Source organism: Lutra lutra, chromosome 11, assembly GCF_902655055.1.
Source record: "Lutra lutra chromosome 11, mLutLut1.2, whole genome shotgun sequence".
Lineage (NCBI taxonomy): Eukaryota > Metazoa > Chordata > Mammalia > Carnivora > Mustelidae > Lutra > Lutra lutra.
The window spans coordinates 103452733-103469975 of NC_062288.1; the positions used below are offsets into that span (position 1 = coordinate 103452733).

At 56.9% G+C, this 17243-nt stretch overlaps 1 protein-coding gene across 6 annotated transcripts in view; it reads right to left on the reverse strand.

Moving 5' to 3' along the window:
* PRKAG2 (protein kinase AMP-activated non-catalytic subunit gamma 2) overlaps nucleotides 1–17243 on the reverse strand; it is a 247529-nt gene that overhangs the window by 116320 nt on the left and 113966 nt on the right. The window lies entirely within an intron of this gene.

Sequence of the window (17243 nt, forward strand, 5' to 3'; positions counted from 1 at the left end):
CGATCCCTTGTTTGACAACCCCCGGGGACATGACCAACAGAGACTACAAACCACTGTGAGTTCCCCAGGTCGCCAGCAGGGTCGGCCAGGGACAGGCTGTGACTCCTCAGTCTCTCTGGCAATCAAGCCCTGGGCCACTGTCCCTACTGTAACCACAGCTAGAACAGCAGGCTTACGAAGCCACGGGGGCCTGACTCAGCAGGAGTCCTTGGGGACCATGCGGCACATTTGCTCTGGCCACAGACTGCCACCTGGGCTTCTGGAACCAGAGCCTCAGCCACAGCATATGAGAAGCAGAAATCCGGAGGGGCCCAGGGGACACCGGAGGGAGCCTGTCTGCAGGACGCCCAGCCATTCACAGTGACAGTGCCAAGTCATAAAAGAAGGCTAATTATAGTCAGTGCTGTCTTTTGTTGCCTGGGAAGGCAGGGGTGCATGGGGAATATTCTAGAGAGATGCCACTGGAATGGAATCCTTGGAGGGTAAATTTCTGTTCTTTCAAAGACTCACTGATGAGAAAGCTAGTTCCCCAGCCCTCTTATGAAGCAGTTCTTCCCTACGAGGCATTATTTGGGGGTGATTTACAAATTACATGTGATCTAACCTCATGATACCCCAGGAGGGAGGCTTTGGGGTCCACGACAGGTGAGGAAATGGAGGCCCAGGGAGATCATGTGACTTGCCCGGGGATGCAGATCCAGCGGGGGCCAGAGCTGCAGTCACCCCTGCAGTCTGGCCCCAGAGCGCAGGCTCCCAGCCCCCAACAGCGCCCGTCCCTGGGCCTGCAGTGCCAACGGACAAGCCGAGCTTCATGTGTAGATGGACATGACTGGCTAGAAGTGGGGGGCCAGAAGTCGCACCCCTCACTCACTGGGAAGTCAGGCCCCGGCCTGCCCGATCTCTGGCCAGTCAGATTCTCCAAGTGTGCCCCTGCACGAGTCTCCCCAGCTGGGATGGAGATAGCCAGGCTGGCCGGGGCTCCGATCCACCCCCATCGGCGTCTCCTCCCCGGCCTGCCTGCAGCAGCTGAAGCACTTGGGGCGGCGTCCTTCCCGGGGGTCCCGGGAGCCCCAGTCCAACGGAGCCCTGCGTTCTTGCTGTTTCTGAGGGAGAGACTTGGGGAGGGACCAGAAGTTCTCTACTCATCCCAGAACATTTAGCCCCTGGTCAGAGGGCGAAGTTCCACATCCGGGTAACAACCAGGTCATTTCGCTAAGTGCCGTCCCCAGCTTCTCAGAAGCTTCCCAAACTCGGGGTGTCTCTGTCTGGGTTACGCAGATGCTTGCTGCAGGAGAATGGAGGGCAACGTCACCTCCCTTGACCGATGAGCTGAAGACCCTGCTGGGCCAAACCCCTGGGGGGCACAGCACGCAGCAGGTAGCGGGGGTGCGGGGGTCATTGCCAAGGCTGCTCCAGGTCCAGAGGTCCCTCACACCAACCAGGGAAACATGGAGCACCATCCCGGGCAACTCACCCCACCCCAAGCCTGCCCATCAGCTGCCCCAGGGTCTCCAAAGCTGCTGTCTTGGAGGGGCGGGGGGAGGGGAGTTCAAAGGCCAAGGCGGTCCTCGGGCAGCAACCATCTCTCCCTGGAGGGTGATCCAGTTCTCTCAGCAAGCCAGCCACTGGTCCCCCCTGCTCCCCGTGGGTCAGCGCTGTGACAGGAGACTGAGGGGGGCCTGGATGGGGTCCCCGCTCCCCCGCAGTGGGAAAAACAGGACGCACAAAGGATCCAGTGCCTGACCTAGAGCCAAGTTCAACAGGGCCAGTCAGTGAGCTGGACCTGGGTCAACAAAACTCCAGAGGGGGCCACCGGGGGGCTTTGCAAAGCAGTGCCTGAAGGCAGAGCTGGTCCAAAGGCACAGGGAGCCCCAGGAGGGAACAGGGTTGACACTTACTAGAAAACTCATCCAAACCCCAAAAGGGTGGGGGATAACGGTGTGTCGGGACAGCCTCCAGAGTGTCGACCCTGGCAAGGTCCCCCAGATACACTGTCATAGTGATGTCAGCCACCACCTGTCACAGGGCTAGACCCCAACCCGGGACTGTCCGCCTGCAGAGCCAGCTTGTTTTGGTCCTGAAACTCTCCCCGTGGTCAGCTCCCACTCAATACCACGGAGGAAAAGTATGATGGATGTTATTATTATTATTTCTCCTTTATTAACTGGGCTCTGAGAGGCTGAATTAATGAGCTCAGAATTCTAGGAACTATTGGTGTTGGGGCTCGTCCTCAGCGAAAACTGCTCAACGCGGCATTCTGTTGCTTCTCCATACGCCTATGACCCTCCAAAGGGTCCCCATCCTCCTATGACCCTCATTCCCACCCTGGAGGGAAGGAGGAAATAGAAAATGGAGAATGTAGGCATCTTCTAAGGAGCATAAGTGGTTAATTCTTTAACCCTCTCTCGTCTTGGCAAGGCGGGGCATCGCAAGGTCAATGTCGCCCTGAGCCAGCAAGGTGATGACCTAGGCCACGGGCGTGTGGTGCCCCTGACAGCGGCCTGCATGCCCCAGCCCAGAGCAGCTCCGGCGGACCCCCCGTTAGTGAGAAAACCTAGGCCACATAGAACGCATTTTCCTCTTTTTACAGCACTGTGCCCAGCCAATGCTAGCAATGACCACAAGAAGGCCGAAATGTTTGGGCAGCGTGGCCATTTCTACACAGAAACGTGATGGGCCAAGTTCAGGATGGTGGCGGCTTATAACTACACCCACAGGAAGCCCTCAGCAGTGCAGATAATTCAGGTTCGGTGTGGCCGCCCAGACGGCCACGGTGGCCTTGGGCTGCTCCGAGTCAACCAAGTACCCAAGAGGAGAGCTGCCAACGGTGGGTGCGGGTCACGGGGCTCCCAGTGGGCGAGACATGCCCCATCCTGGGGACTCTATGACCACCACATGTTTCAGACGGTCTTTCGGGAGGACAAGCATTTCCACTGGGGCCCCAAAGCGCAGTCCAGAAGCTGAGCCAAGGCCAGGGAATGGAAATTACATGATGTTCTAACCTCAATTTCCTGGTGAGAACAGGCATCCAAGGCCTCTGGGCCTCTCCCCCGAGCTCCACTGTGCAAGTGGGGATAGGACAAGAGGCAACTCCAACTAGATTCTAAATCAAGACTGTTAGTCCTATACCTGCTATCCCCCCAGCCCCGCCTGGGCTTTCCCTCCCAGTCGCACCCCTCCCATCCATGCTCCTGGCCCTGCCCCACATACAGGAGCCTCCTTTGCTCCCGGCACTCACCCATCCCTCTGCAGTTCCCCTCCTCTTTTTTTTTTTTTTTTTTTAATTTTACTTATTTATTTGAAAGAAAGAGTTGGGGGAGGAGCAGAAGGAGAAGAACAAGCAGACCCTGTGCTGATCATGGAGCCTGAAACGGGGCTAGATCCCAGGACCCTGAGATCACCACCTGAGACGAAAGCAAGAGTCCATGTTTAACCCACGGAGCCACCCGGTGCCCCGTCCACCTTCTTCACACGGAAGCCTCACGAGTTTTCCGAGCAGGGGCTGGTTCCTGCAGCCCTCTGCTTGAAGCTCTGTGATGGCCCCATCGCACCTGGATGAAATCTGGGAGTCACGGATGGGGCCTGGCCCCCACTGAGCACACACTCCCGGCACCCGCTTCGATTCCTTTACTCCACTTACCGCGGCCTGACTCAGCACCCCAATAGACACATGGTACCCTGTAACCCCCCATGGCCTCCTCCCACTGGCGATGGGCTCCCCGGGCCAGGGACTTGGCTTTCTGCACCCTGGGGGGTGGGCACAGCAGGATCTCTGAGGGGCCGGGGCGGGGTGGCCCAGGGGCAACTAGTGTCACACTTCAGAAAATATTTGCATTCGGATTCAGTGGGTTAATCTGTCTAAACACTCTGCCTATTCATGTCCCCCCCACCAACCTCCCCTCGGCAAAGCCTCTGGGGTGGGCACTACCATTTCCATCGCAGGGACCGTAACACTGAAGCTCAGGAGGGGTGGGCAGCTGCAGGTGTCTATCCGATGTCTGATCAACGTTTGTTGAGTGAATAAATGAACAAGTCACCCATCTCCAGCAACATGCAAACAGCAGCTCAGGACTGCTTGTTAGGCTGACAGGCGGTTGGGGCTGGGGTGAGATTTTCAGGAAAGTGACTGCCTGGTCTATGGATTCAAGACCCCAGGTTCTCTTCTGTATTCCAGAAACCCTCAGACCTGAGGACTCTTCCTCACCTGGGCCCCGTGGTAACCCAGTGACTGTGGGATGTGGGCCAAGTGTTAGGGGAGCGTCACCAGCTGGGTCTGGTGCCATCACTCCTGGAGCCCCTGCCCCTGCCATTCACTGAGGGGACCCCTGGCTGGCAGCCTTCTTGGGACTCCCTGGTGCTGCCTCGTGAGTGGCAGTCACCACACACCTCCCCCTGCCCCCCAGCGGTGGGGCCACCTCTCAGGTGACGAGGAGCCGGGAGGATCCAGTGTCAGGGTGTGACCGGCCACCTGGGACCCAGCCTTCCTCCCACAGCCTGCCTGTCACGTGGTGTAACAGGACCAGGTGGCTTGTGACCTCTGCCCTCACACAGTCCCCCCCCCGCACCCCCCCCTTCCCTGCACCGCCAGCTCTGCCATGAAAGAGCGGTGGGGGGGGGGGGGTGGCCTGTGCATCCGAGCCCGGGCCTCTGCGCAGGGATCAAACAAGGCGGCCACAGTTGGGTCTCCCTTCTCCCTCCTTGGAACTGACCCTCCTCTCAGGTCCCCCAAAGCTGCAGATGGCAGCCACAGGGATGGCCCTACGAGGTCCTCTGTTCTGGTCTACTGGGAGAGAGGGAGAGTCCCTGTCTCCCACCGATGAGATGGGACAAACTACCCTTCTCGGCTCTGGTTGCAGACGTCCACTCGCAAACCCTTGGGGCCAGGGTGCCCGCTGGCCTGCCCAGAGACACTGCGGGGGGCTGCTGCTGTAGGAGGGGGGCCTGGGCGAAAGGAGGTTCCTGTTACCACTGAAGGGGGTCAGTGCTGGGTAAGAGCCACGTGCTTCGTCACCCAGCCCGGTTCCCCAAGGGAAGATGAGACCATCCTGCCCTTCTCCTACCTCAAGGCTTACGCACAGTTTGACAATTCAGAGGAGATAAAATGTTCCAGTCATGCAAATTCATCCCACTTGCACTTACATTTTCCATCACTCATTTGGGTACAAGATATTTTCAGCAGGCTCCCAGCACCCAAAGCCAATCCTATTTACGGGGCGTCCGGGGTGTTCGGGGAGAGCGGCAAGGCCATGGAGGAGGGGGCGCGAGTGGATGGGGGTGCTCCCTCCACAAACACTCCTCGCCCTGGTGCATCCATCTCCTTTTGGAGGTGAAGCAGTTTCCAGTTTCTCCTTTCTGTGGCCGGATAATTATATCAAGGCAGGATAACAGAGTATGTTAGACACACGGAAGGGAAGACTCAAAGGCAAAAATCCCAGAAGGGCAGCGGGTCAGGGAAAAGAGAATTCGGAGCCTGACATCTTAGAAATCAGATCTGCTGGTGTGTAGATCTGAATGCCCTAAACTACATTCTGGGAATGGAGGGAATTTGGGGTTTATTATCTTTTGCTCTGACTCCCACTCCCCACCCCCACCCCGTGGTGGCCCCCAAGACAGACTTCTTTAATTCCGGGGCCGTGGACATGCCCCTGATTGTCAGCCAGGCTGTTTCTTCACGGACTCGGTGTCTGGAACCTTTTACGTGTGTGTACTGCAGGCTTTTTCACTTCTGCACAGAAAAATGTGAACACATATAAAGGTAGAACAGAATCACGCACCTCCACCTTGCCCTCACCCGGCTCCAGGAACTACAAATGCACGAACGTAGTTGTGTGAGCGACGTCCCTCCAATGCCCGCCAGGGAATCACTTACAAGTCTTGTTAAAAATCCCTGGGCCCCCTCCCAGACTGAGTACTTGTCAGCTTATGGGGCAGGGCCCAAGAACTGGTACTTTCCCCACACATTCCCCCTAAGGATTCTCATGGACGGGGAGTGTGGGGTTCACCCTTGAGGAAGGTGGGACCAATAATGCCCTGTTCTCCTAGCCCCCTCTGTGACTGGGCATTCATGGCAGGGGCAGGGGGCTGGACGGAGCAGACCCACCTCGTCCAGCCAGGACTGGATCCGGTCATAAACCCTATTGCCGTGTTTGTCACGCATAGAGCTCAACCCATCCCGCACACAGGAGGCCCATGACAATGACTCACAAAGGCAGATGGGGGACATGGCTCCCATCACGTCACTGTGGAAACCGAGGCTTACACAAACTCAGGCTTTATATGGCTCCATAGAAATTCATTTAGAAAATTATTGGGAATTACTGGTTTGGATTCCTCTAAGGGAAAGTTCCTACAACCCGGAGCTCTTCCAAAAGCATGGAGGTCTGAGGCAGGAAACCAGTTCGAAGATTTAAACATCTACGGGGCGGGTGTGGGGGCGGGTGTGAGCGCACGCGGGTCTGGGGGCGGGAGAGCAGGGAGGGACAGCCTCACACCTTAAGCTCTTAGGGAAAGGAGCAGCCACTTGCCCCATAAGAATCTGGGGAAACAAGGGAAGGACAGTGGTTGCCCTTATAAAGTTAAGTTTTGAGAAGCACATAAAAAGAAGGCGTGATTAGCCGCCGATGAGAGTTGCCCCAGACACTGTGATCACGTGTTACAAGATTCGGGGCTCCCGTAAGTCCACTCAAGGCGACCTGGGTCACCTGTAGGGAGGTAGAAATAATATTTTACTCGAATTTAGTAAGCAGAAACTTTCTGGAGAAACTCCAAGCCCAGAGAACGGTGGAAGGATGGTTATCCAAGGGCACTAAAGAGGAAGTTCCAAATGCCTTTCCGCACACGTTCAAGGGAAGGGTGGCCGGGTGCCAGAACATCCGAGATCGCACTTGAACTCACTCAGCAGCTGTCCGGCTGGTTCCCCATGTCTCTCGGCAAGGAGGGTCTTGGTGTGGCACCCCGGTCACGCAGCCCGGTCCACATGTGCCCATCACCGGGACCACTGAGATGAGAAAGCCCTAGATCCAGATGGTTTTAGGAACTGAGGAATAGGTATGTTTTTGGTGTGCTGAAGGGAGTGGGTTTTCGAGCCAACAAAGTGGATGACCCATCCTGAGACCTGGTGACCCACCAAGAAATGTCACCACATGGGAGAGGTCTCTTGGCAGCTTGTCTCAACCGTGCCGGGGCCTCCCTAGAATTTACCGTCCTATGTCAGAAGGGTGTTTGCCCACTCAGCATCTTTTGAATCTTCCCTTATGCCTGGCTTCTAGACGGGGGAGAGGGGGTGTGAAGTGAGGGGAGTCCCTTGAGACTCACTTTTCCGGTCCCTCTGTGGCAATGGCGTGCCGCCAGGAGACCCGGACTTGACCCCAGGACATCCCAAGCCAAACTTCTTGGAAGCAGGTACAAAGCAGGGTCCCCTGGTTTCCAGAGACGGTTGGCTGGAGAAGTCTGCTCAGGCTGCCGTAACAGAGTACAACACACTGGGTGCCTTCAAGAGCAGACATTAATTTTCCCCACAGTTCTCGAGGCCGGAAAGTCCAATGTCAAGGTGCTAGCACGGTCAAGTTCTGGTGAGGTCTGTCTTCCTGGCTTGCAGATGGCTGCTTCTCACTGTGTCTCCCACGCTAGAGTCTCCCTCTTCCCCATTTTATAAGGTCACTGATCCTATCGGAGCGGGTCCCCACCCTTGTGACCTCAATTACCTTAATTATCTCCTAAACGCCCTATTTCTGAATGCAGTCACGTTGCAGGTTAGGGCTTTAACATATGAACTAGGGGATGCTGCGTGAATTGGGGGGCACTGTGCTGACAGGGGTCATCCCAGCATGCCTGGGGTCTGGCTCTCCCAGTACCACATGGGAGCCCACTGCCCCTGCTCTGGAAGTGACTTTGGGCACTTCTTGGGGATACGCAGCTTGGTTCTTTGCACACTGGGCATTCTCTGAACTACTCAATGTCCTTTGATAATTTTTTGGAGGGGATCCACTTGAACTAGGTAGAACTAATTTCTGGGCTAATTCGGAACTCTGATACCAGGCCACACAGGACCGCTCTGCACAGAGTCCCAGGTTGGCTTCTCCGAATTTCCAAAGCGGAGTCACAGGCTCTAGCTCACCAATTGTGAGGGTAGGCCAGCCCCCTCCTCCCTCTCATGGTATCGCTGTATTAGAATCTCCTGGGAAGGGTGCTTTTGGGCTCTAAGTAGCAAAAAATCTAATTCAAACTGGCTTTAACAAAAACATTTGCCTCCGGACAGGGAGTTCAGCGTGGGGCTGTGTGTTTTCTCTGTCTGTCTGGACTTCAGCTCCCTTCACTCCTGGTCACAGAGGGCTGCCAGCAGCTGGGGCGTGTCTGTGCCTGCATCCCTGGAAGAGGGAAAGAAGAAAGAACACACCCCTCACCTTGGAATGGCAGCCTCCAACCCCAGTGAGCAGCGCTCGGCCTGGGCCTACACTGGTTGCCAGGTCTGTCTGAACCCCGGTTTGCCAGAGAAGCCGGCCATCCTGGGGCCAGTGGCCAGGAGTGCAGCCCAGGAGCTGGACTGGGCTGGGAGTGGCCTTTCCGTGGATGCAAGCAAGCAAGTCCAGCCAGCAGGGAGGACTCCGAGCACGAGACACAGACTGACCAGGGTGACCCCAGAGGTCCCAGCATGTCGCAGGAAAGGCGAGGGCCATCCAGGGGAGCTGGCGAGGTGCAGGGTAGGGGACAGGCCTCCAGTTTCTGGGTGGGGACGATACAGTGCACAGGCCCAAGAGTGACAGTACAGGGAACGAGACAGAATCTCTTTGGCAGAACCCGGATACCAAGTGGAGGCTCGACGGGCGGCAGGAGGCAGACTGGCTTCCAGGGCAGGCTGAAGGGAAGGAAGGGGGCTGGGGGGAGAACCCAGGGCTGGATGCAGACTGAAGCCCGGGCACGGGGCAGGCAGGGAGGACCAGCGGCAAGAGCCCAAGGGTCGGCACAATTCTGAGAATGTTCTGGCCGGGTGGGTGGGGAGCGGCCCCTCAGAGTCCCACGTCCTGCAGAAGACCCTTCTCCCCTAGACACAAGGCCACACTGCCCTCTCCTTTGGGCATCAAAACCTGCTCTGGGGAAAGAGCCTATTCTCAGTCTTTTGTACCTTCTCCCTCCCCAGTGGCTCCATTGGCAAGGAGGGCTCTGCTGCAATAAGGGAACGTTAGTCATTAACCGGTGGGGAGAAAGCAGACTCGCCTCTGTCCCGAAAGCAGTGAGGTTCTGGGGGGACGCACAGAGCCAGCAGCCCTGCCTCCACGGGCTTCTGGACCAGCCAGAAACCAGCCTTCCTGCTGTCAACCAACAGATCAACACCAGTCCCCGCTCGGGAGCTGTCCTGTCACCCGGCATGTTCTTATTATGGACAGAGCCACTGGCACACCCGAACTGATAAGACACGGGCCCCACAGGTGGTGTTAAAGGATATGCCTCCCTCCCCAAATGCCTCTGAGTCCTCTGAGCAGCTCCCCACTTCTGAGCCTGTCACCGCAGCCCCGCATCCTCCCTTCCCATCCTCCCTGGGGTCTCTGCTGCAGGCACGGGGAAGCTGGGGAAGCTGGGGACTGCGGGTAGGAGAGGCTCCCACCCTCCCCCAAGGGGAGCTGGAAAGGCTCTGGGCTGGAGTCATGAGTTCCCAAAGCCTTTGGATCCCTTCCTCTAGCGCATCCCATAGCGTCGGCCCCCCTTGGGTCCATGTTTCAGTCAAACAAACCGCAGAGCCCCCACTGGCCCTGGAGCCCTTCTGCACCCTCTCGGCAAGCCCAGGAGTGAGCATCTCCCCTGGGTGAGGCAGCTCAGCCCTGCTCCTGCAGGCAACACGCCCAAGGAAAGAGGGGACTCTCCCACAGACTGTTCTGCTCCGAGGCCCCTGGGTCTGGAAATCTCGCAAGAACCCTTAGAAGGCAGGGCTGGTCCTCACTCACCTGGGATGAATGCCAGGCCTGTCTTCATGTCCCACTACCCTCCCATCTAAAAACCCCTCCCCCAGGCTTCCTGGGCCTCTCTCCCCCATTTTTCCTAAGGATCCCCATGGCCCAGGCCACCTCCCCAGACCAGGCCAGTTTCTAAGCCCCCTGCCCATCTCCCAACCCAGAGTCATGATGCCTCTTCCATCCCCAGTGCCTTGCTCTGTGGGATTGGCTAATTGGTGTGGTTTGTAAGGGCTTCAAGAGACACAGAGGCCTGTTGGAAGGGTGGTAGAACAGCAGATGGGGCCAGGATCCAAACGCAGGCCACCTGAGCTGACAGCTGCATCTTTGCAAAGTCAGATGTGGGGAACCTGGGGTTGTTCCCTGTGTCCCTCGGAACACACTGCAGTGGCCACCCCTCGGGTTCCCACGGGGCCGATACCCCAGTGATAACTTGGGAGACATCGTGCTCAGGGACATAAGCCAGTCCCAGAGAGACAAAGGCCGCGTGATTCCACTTACGTGAGTTACCGCAATAGTGAAATTCACAGACAAGGAAGCTAGAAGGGGGGTCTACAGGGGACAGAGAATGGACGTGTTACTGTTTAACGGGGGCAAGAGAAAGTCCTGGGGATGACGGCCCTGCTGCTGGCACAGCAGTGTGAACGTATTAAGGCCACAGAAATGTACACTTAAAAATAGATAAACGGTCAATTTCACGGTTACGTGTTTTTTATCCTAATGCAAAAAAAAAAAAAAAGCCAAAACAAAACAAAACAAAAATAAGGAGTGGCATGTCACGCAGAGCCGCCACGGGTGGCTCGCAGGGAGTGAGGGCCCCCATGGAGTGGAGAGGGTACTCCCTGGGAAGGTCCAAATCCAAGGAGCCCAGGGCCCCCCAGGCCCCGCCCCTTGCCTGGGCCCAGAGGGCTCACTTCTGGGACCTGTGGCTCCAACCAGTCCCCCTTTCAAGCTTACTTCTTGCTGTTACCCACATCTGTGTTCTGTTCTGCCTGAATCTCAGAGCCAGGACCTTGAGGAGGTCTCGGAAAATCCCCCATCCGATGTTTAAAAACTCACCCTTGGCTGGAATACCCCTTGTGGTGACGACGAACACTGCAGAGCGCCTACTGTGTGCAGGCAAGGTGCTCAAGTGCAGAGCACCTACTGTGTGCAGGCAGGGTGGTCACCATTTGGGGGCCGCCAACCCCACCCCTACCCCGTCCGGGTGGGCACTCCCTTCCTGAGGCTGATGTGGGGAACCTGGGGTTGTTCCCTGTGTCCCTCGGAACGCTGTGCCCCAGAACGCTGTCCTCCTTAGGGGCCCCCAGAGATACTGGGGTGCTGTGGAGGCTTGGGATCATGGGGAAATTTTTCTGGCTTTTGAACGCTTTGACGTTTTATTTGAGGTCTTAGATTTTTAAAACGTAGTAAACCGCACTTTAAAAAATATACGTAGGTCGGGCACCTGGGTGGCTCAGTGGGTTAAGCCTCTCCCTTCGGCTCGGGTTGTGGTCTCGGGGTCCTGGGATCAAGTCCCGCATCGGGCTCTCCGCTCAGCAAGGAGCCTGCTTCTCCCCCTCTGTCTGCCTGGCTCTCTGCTTACTTGTGGTCTCTGTTTGTCAAATAAATAAATAAAATCTTTAAAAAAAAATACATGTAGGGGTGCCTGGGTGGCTCAGTGGGTTAAAGCCTCTGCCTTCAGCTCAGGTCATGATCCCAGGGTCCTGGGATCGAGCCCTCCATGGGGCTCTCTGCTCAACAGGGAGCCTGTTCCCCCCCCCCTCTGCCTGCCTCTCTGCCTACTTGTGGTCTCTGTCTGTCAAATAAATAAATAAAATCTTAAAAAAAATACATGTATTTTCACGGTGGGGGTGGTGGATATTTCTTTCCTGTGAAGTTGAGTTCGATTTCCCTCCAGGATGAGAACAAGGTAACCCCGCTTCGTTAGGACACACCTTCAAATCTTCGAAGGCCGTTTCCACCCCACCTTAAACTCACTCCCGTCTGGGCCAACCATATCTCCAAGTCTTTCAACTCCTTTTCATATAACAGGATTTTCAGGTCTCATATCATGGTGAAAATTAAGTCCCTGACCTTGAAAAATGTTTACAAACCCATAGAAGAATTACAATTTAAGATTAAGAAACGGGGGTGCCTGGGTGGCTCAGTGGGTTAAAGCCTCTGCCTAGGCTCAGGTCATGATCCCAGGGTCCTGAGATTGAAGCCCCACATCGGGCTCTCTGCTCCGCAGGGAACCTGCTTCCTCCTCTCTCTGCCTGCCTCTCTGCCTGCTTGTGATCTCTGTCTGCCAAATAAATCAATAAAATCTTTAAAAAAAAAAAGATTAAGAAATGGAATAAGGCCCACCTGGAATGACTGTTTATAATTCGGTATTAACTCCTGTGGTTGGGAAAGGAGAAGATAGAGGAGGTCCAAGCAGGGGAAGCTTCCGTGCCTCTGGGAGCCCGAGAAGGTCTGCAGGCGACTGGCCATCCCCCTCCAGGCCTTTCTGCTTTTAGGTGGGCGGCTTAGAGGCCCGAACAGCTACATCGCCACACCTCGAAATCTGTCTGGGGACTTGCGTCAGAGGGGACCCGGCCCTCCCCCACTTTGATTTTCTTTGATTTTTCTATCCTAGGGATGAGGTGATCTATTTTAGTGTAGAGGCTGCTGTAAGTGAGAAGTTGCCATAGCGACAGCTGGTGGTTACAGACCAGGTCCTGCTACAGTTCCCAGTCATAAATAAATCCCCAATGCCAAGCCCCAGGCAGCACGCAGCCTCAGACACGGGAGCTCGTCCCGGATCCCCCGGGGACCCCGCCTGCTATGCCGCAGGGCTGCCGTGAATAGGCTGAGCCTGAGTCCTCGCCAGTGGGGAAGCCGACCGGGACGTGGGATGCTGGGCACAGCCTTCCACCACCTCCCCGGGGCCTGACGCTACCCCTCAGTCTCCAGGCGAGGAAAAGCCCCTGTGTGCGCCAGAAGACGGGCAGGGCACCAGGTGAGGAAGCGTGGAAAAATGCAGCCCCAGCCTCTGCTTAGAGACCAGCCTGGGAGGTGGGCCACACGCACAGCTGACTCCGAGCCATCGGCCAAGGCTGCCCCTGTATGCGGGGCGGGAGGGGGGGCCCGCGACCAGCAGCCATCGCCCACCTCCACCAGAGGCAGGCAAACGTGAGAGAACATTCACAGCAGCCCTCCGCCAGAGTCCCAGCCGGGAACTGCCATGCCCACGCGGGCAGGTGGACGGAGGAGCTGCGGTGCACGCAGGGGACGCGACAGCCAGTGAGGGCGCACGGCAGCGACAGCCTCAGTGGGGCGCCAGTGGGGCGCCACCTCACACCGGGCGAGGGGATGCGGCCGGGTGGAAAAGAAATCTCTTGTGGACGCAGCACAGCATGCTGATCATGGGGAAAGGGGGAAGTGCTTGGAGGGGGTGCGGGGGAGGCTTCTGGGGCGCTCTCGAGACGTTCTGTTCCTTGATCTGCTCGTCGGTCACACGAGTGCGATCAAACTGCACATTTACCGCCTCTGATTTGTACCTATTTCTGTATGTTTCCACTTTCGTCACATCTGCATTAACAAGGTTTTAGAAGCTACAATTGCGTTGTTAATTAGTCTCAACAACGTCATGCCCGAGGTAGGTCTGTTCATGGGTGCTGGGACCCTCCGGGATGAGTGGACCCGAGCCCCATGTGGTTCCAGCAAGTCCAGGGGCAGAAGTGCCAGACCCGGGCATAAGGACGGGGTGACTCTGGGTGACCTACCACCAGCATGGAAGCCCTGCCGTGGGGTCCTCTGGGAGAAGGGAGGCTGGTGTCACAGCAGACCCCTGGGAAGCGGGACCTTGAACGGGTTTTGGTAGGCAACGGCCATCACCTCCAGGCTGGGTGCACCTTGAGGGTTCCCGGCCCACAGGCGCGAGACTGAAGACACAGCGCTTCGCTCCTGGGCGCCTTCTGGGCATCTGCTCAGGCAGGGTCACCGCCACTCAGAAGTGATCCCGAGGCCACAGCCACTTCTGTTTTTCCTCTGATCAGCTGTGGCTGTACAGTGACCAGGCTGAGTCACCCAGGAATGAGCAACAGGGAGGACAGGGGACTTCTGACTCAACATCCCCCATGACTCACGGACCGCCTGGGGTAGCAGCCGGAGTGTGGGTGAAGAATGTGCCAGAGAAAGGGGAGGCTTTGTGTGTCACCGTGGCAAAGGGGAGGGACACTGGTGGCCCACCTTGCAGGCATTCAGTAGAGGGAAGCCCTGTAGAAAGGGTGCCCAGGGTCTTGGGGCCCAGGCTGCCTGCAGAGGGCGGAGACACTCATCTCCTTTGATAGGTTGCTGCATGTGACTGACATACCTCTTGGCCACTCTGGCTTTGGTTCTCCCATCTGTAAAATGGGAACACCCCTGCACCACGGCCACCAGCGGCCTTAACAGAGCCATTGAACATAAAACACTGTAGAGCTGGGCAACAGGGCCGCCCACAAGCAAGGCAGGGGCTGCCCCGGGGCTGGAAACACCTGCAGCCCCTCCCCACAGGGGGCAAGGCTGAGGGAAGCTGGTTCTGAAGCCCAGGGAGGGAGCTCTTCCTGCTGCACCAGCCCTGGCTCTTCCCCCCAGGCCCTCTCCTAGCCCCGTCCCTGGCTGACACCCCTTCCGGGAGCCCCAGCCTGGCATCTTTGGTTCTGGGCACCCCGGCCCCATTTTCGCTTTCTGGATTTTCCTTTGACTGCCCCTCCCCCCACCCCCATGTCTCCACCAGTCCAGCCTCACCTCCTGGGTCCAGTGCAGACAGAGCCCAGATCCACCCGAGCCCCAGAGCATGGGGCACCACTGCCCATCTGGGGGCTTCCTCTGCAGGCAGGGGTCCCCCGGCCAGACTGCGGGCAGGCACGAGCCGCTTCTCACCCGCTCGCCACATTTTCAGCACCAGGCTAATACACACACGTGATACGTACATTCGTCAGCCGGATTAACTAGCGGTTTCTGGTTTCTCTAGTGATGTACGGCCAGAAACACATCATAAAAGAAATGTGTCCAAACCTGGTTCGTGCAGAGTCCAGACCGCACAGCCTACTTCCAGGCTCACCGCATGGCCCAACACCTGGTCTGCAACTGACCAGCACACCTGCAGTTGAACCATTAAGTCCATCTCTCCCTGCGGTGCAATCTTCCCGAACTAAGTCCTATTTTAAATCCACAAAAAGGGATACAGTAATTTCAAGAAAAAGACCGATTTGTATAAAGCGTTAACAGGTCTCATATTTTTTTAACGTAAATTTAGATGATCAGAGTTTTCCTAGAATGAGTCTACTGCCATAGAGTGAACAACCAGCTCTAGGGAACACGGAGCTGGACCAAGGTCAACGGCAGGGCCTCAGACACAGGGCCCTCATTGCTGCCTGGGCCACCCCACCCACTGCACCTCAGTGTCCTCAGTCTAAAGGAGCCACACCGCCACGTGGGGAGAGGCTCACAGATCCCCTGCGTGGTCCTCAGGTCATTATGGGCTGCCCCGTGTGCATCAAGTTCCATGTTCAACTGTATCATGAGGATTCAGTTTGTTCTCAGTCCACAGAAAAATCCAAAATCACAGTGGTTTCGGCAAGGGAGAGGTTTATTCTCCTTTCACACAAGGGATGCCTGACAGGTAAGCAGTCCAGAGCTCTGTGGTAACCCAGACTCCTGTATCTAGATCCCACTGTCCTGAGTGTGTACCTTCATCCTCAGCAGTCACCTTAGGGTCTAAGATGGCTGCTAGAGCTCCGGTCATCACAGCTGCATTCAAGGTATGGGGAAGGAAGAAGGATCCATGGGAACCCACACTTCCCCTCTTCTATGAGTCTCTCTCGTAAGTGTAAACAACACTTCCCTTCATGGCTCACTGAGTAACTTTGTCGCAGGGCCTCCCCGGCCCCCGTACAGGCCACAGAATGAGAACCGGGGTCCTGTTATTGAGGAAGGTGGGTCGTGAACGTGGGCAACAAGTGCCACAGGCAGAGAGACAACAAGACACAGTCTCCACACCCGAGGAGTTTGGCAAGTCAGCCTAACCAGACTAACAGAACACTGCGCCCACGGGAGCAGGATGGTGGCGGGTCCTGGAGCGCTTGGGAGAGACTGTGGAAAAGCACCGAGAGGGCGGTGGGCCTGGACGAGGAGGACGAGGAGGGGAAGAGGCGCATCCAGCGAGGGGAAAAATACACTCAACCCCGTTCTCTGTAGCTTATCTTCTGAGACAACACAGAGCTGGAAGGGACCCCTTTCAGCCATGGGACCCAGAGAAGCGGCTCTTGGGGCCTGCTTGTCTTTTCGATCAGCCTGGAATGACAGCAAACTCCCCAGGGGCCACGGCGATCTGGACACTCGGCACCTGGGACCAACCCAAACAATGCGGGGGTGGATCTGGGCCTGTCGGAGCCACACAGTGGAGACCCCCAGCAGACCCACGGCTTCTTGTTTGGGAGAAAACCTGCTTCTCTAGGGTGGATCTGGGGACCCGCTCTGGCAAGGCCACACTGATCTCAGCAGCAATGCCAGGAGCAGGAGGTCGGGGTCGAACGTGTGCGAGGGCTGCTGTGTGGGGTGGCTGCCACCGAGGATGACCTCCCAGGTGCTGAGACGCCTGTGTCTCAGCTCTGGGCAACCCTGCCAAGGGTCTGTGACACTCCAGTCCTCTCTGCTCCCTTCCCGAACCTCCCCCCTCTACCAGACACCCGGCTGGTGATCTCTGGTGATCTCTGTCCAAAGCGGCCTTCCTCTCCCCATCCCCCACATCAAAGTCAGAACCTTCCTGTCGCTTTCTTTCAGAAATCAGGCCACGGATAGGCGAGGCCCAGACTCCAAGCAAATGGACACAAAGCATCCTTGTCATTTCCCACCAGGCACGTGGGTGTTTTGTGGAATCCCGTCCCCAACAACAGGAGAGAAGGCCACACACCACACTTGTCCACAGATGCTCACATGGAACTTTCAGTGGCCAAAAGATACCCACTCAGGGACAGAAGATCCTTCACCTTGGACCGCAGGTGCAAGAGACGGTTCCTTGCAATGAAAGGGAGAAACACATCCCCAGAGGGAAGTAACTCAAGGGGAGCCAGCCATGGAAGAACCAGGAAGCCAGGGTGTCTGGACGTGGGGACACAAGCCCCCCCCCCCGTCCCTGACCCCGACCCTGCACGCTGGAGGCTCAGCTCTCAAGGAAGGCAGAGGGCCACCCGACTGAGCTGAAAACACTCGGAACTGAAAGGTAAGGAAGACTGAGAAGTCTGGGGATGAAATCTCACACGAGCTCCATGTCCTTCTTTTCTGGCGTCT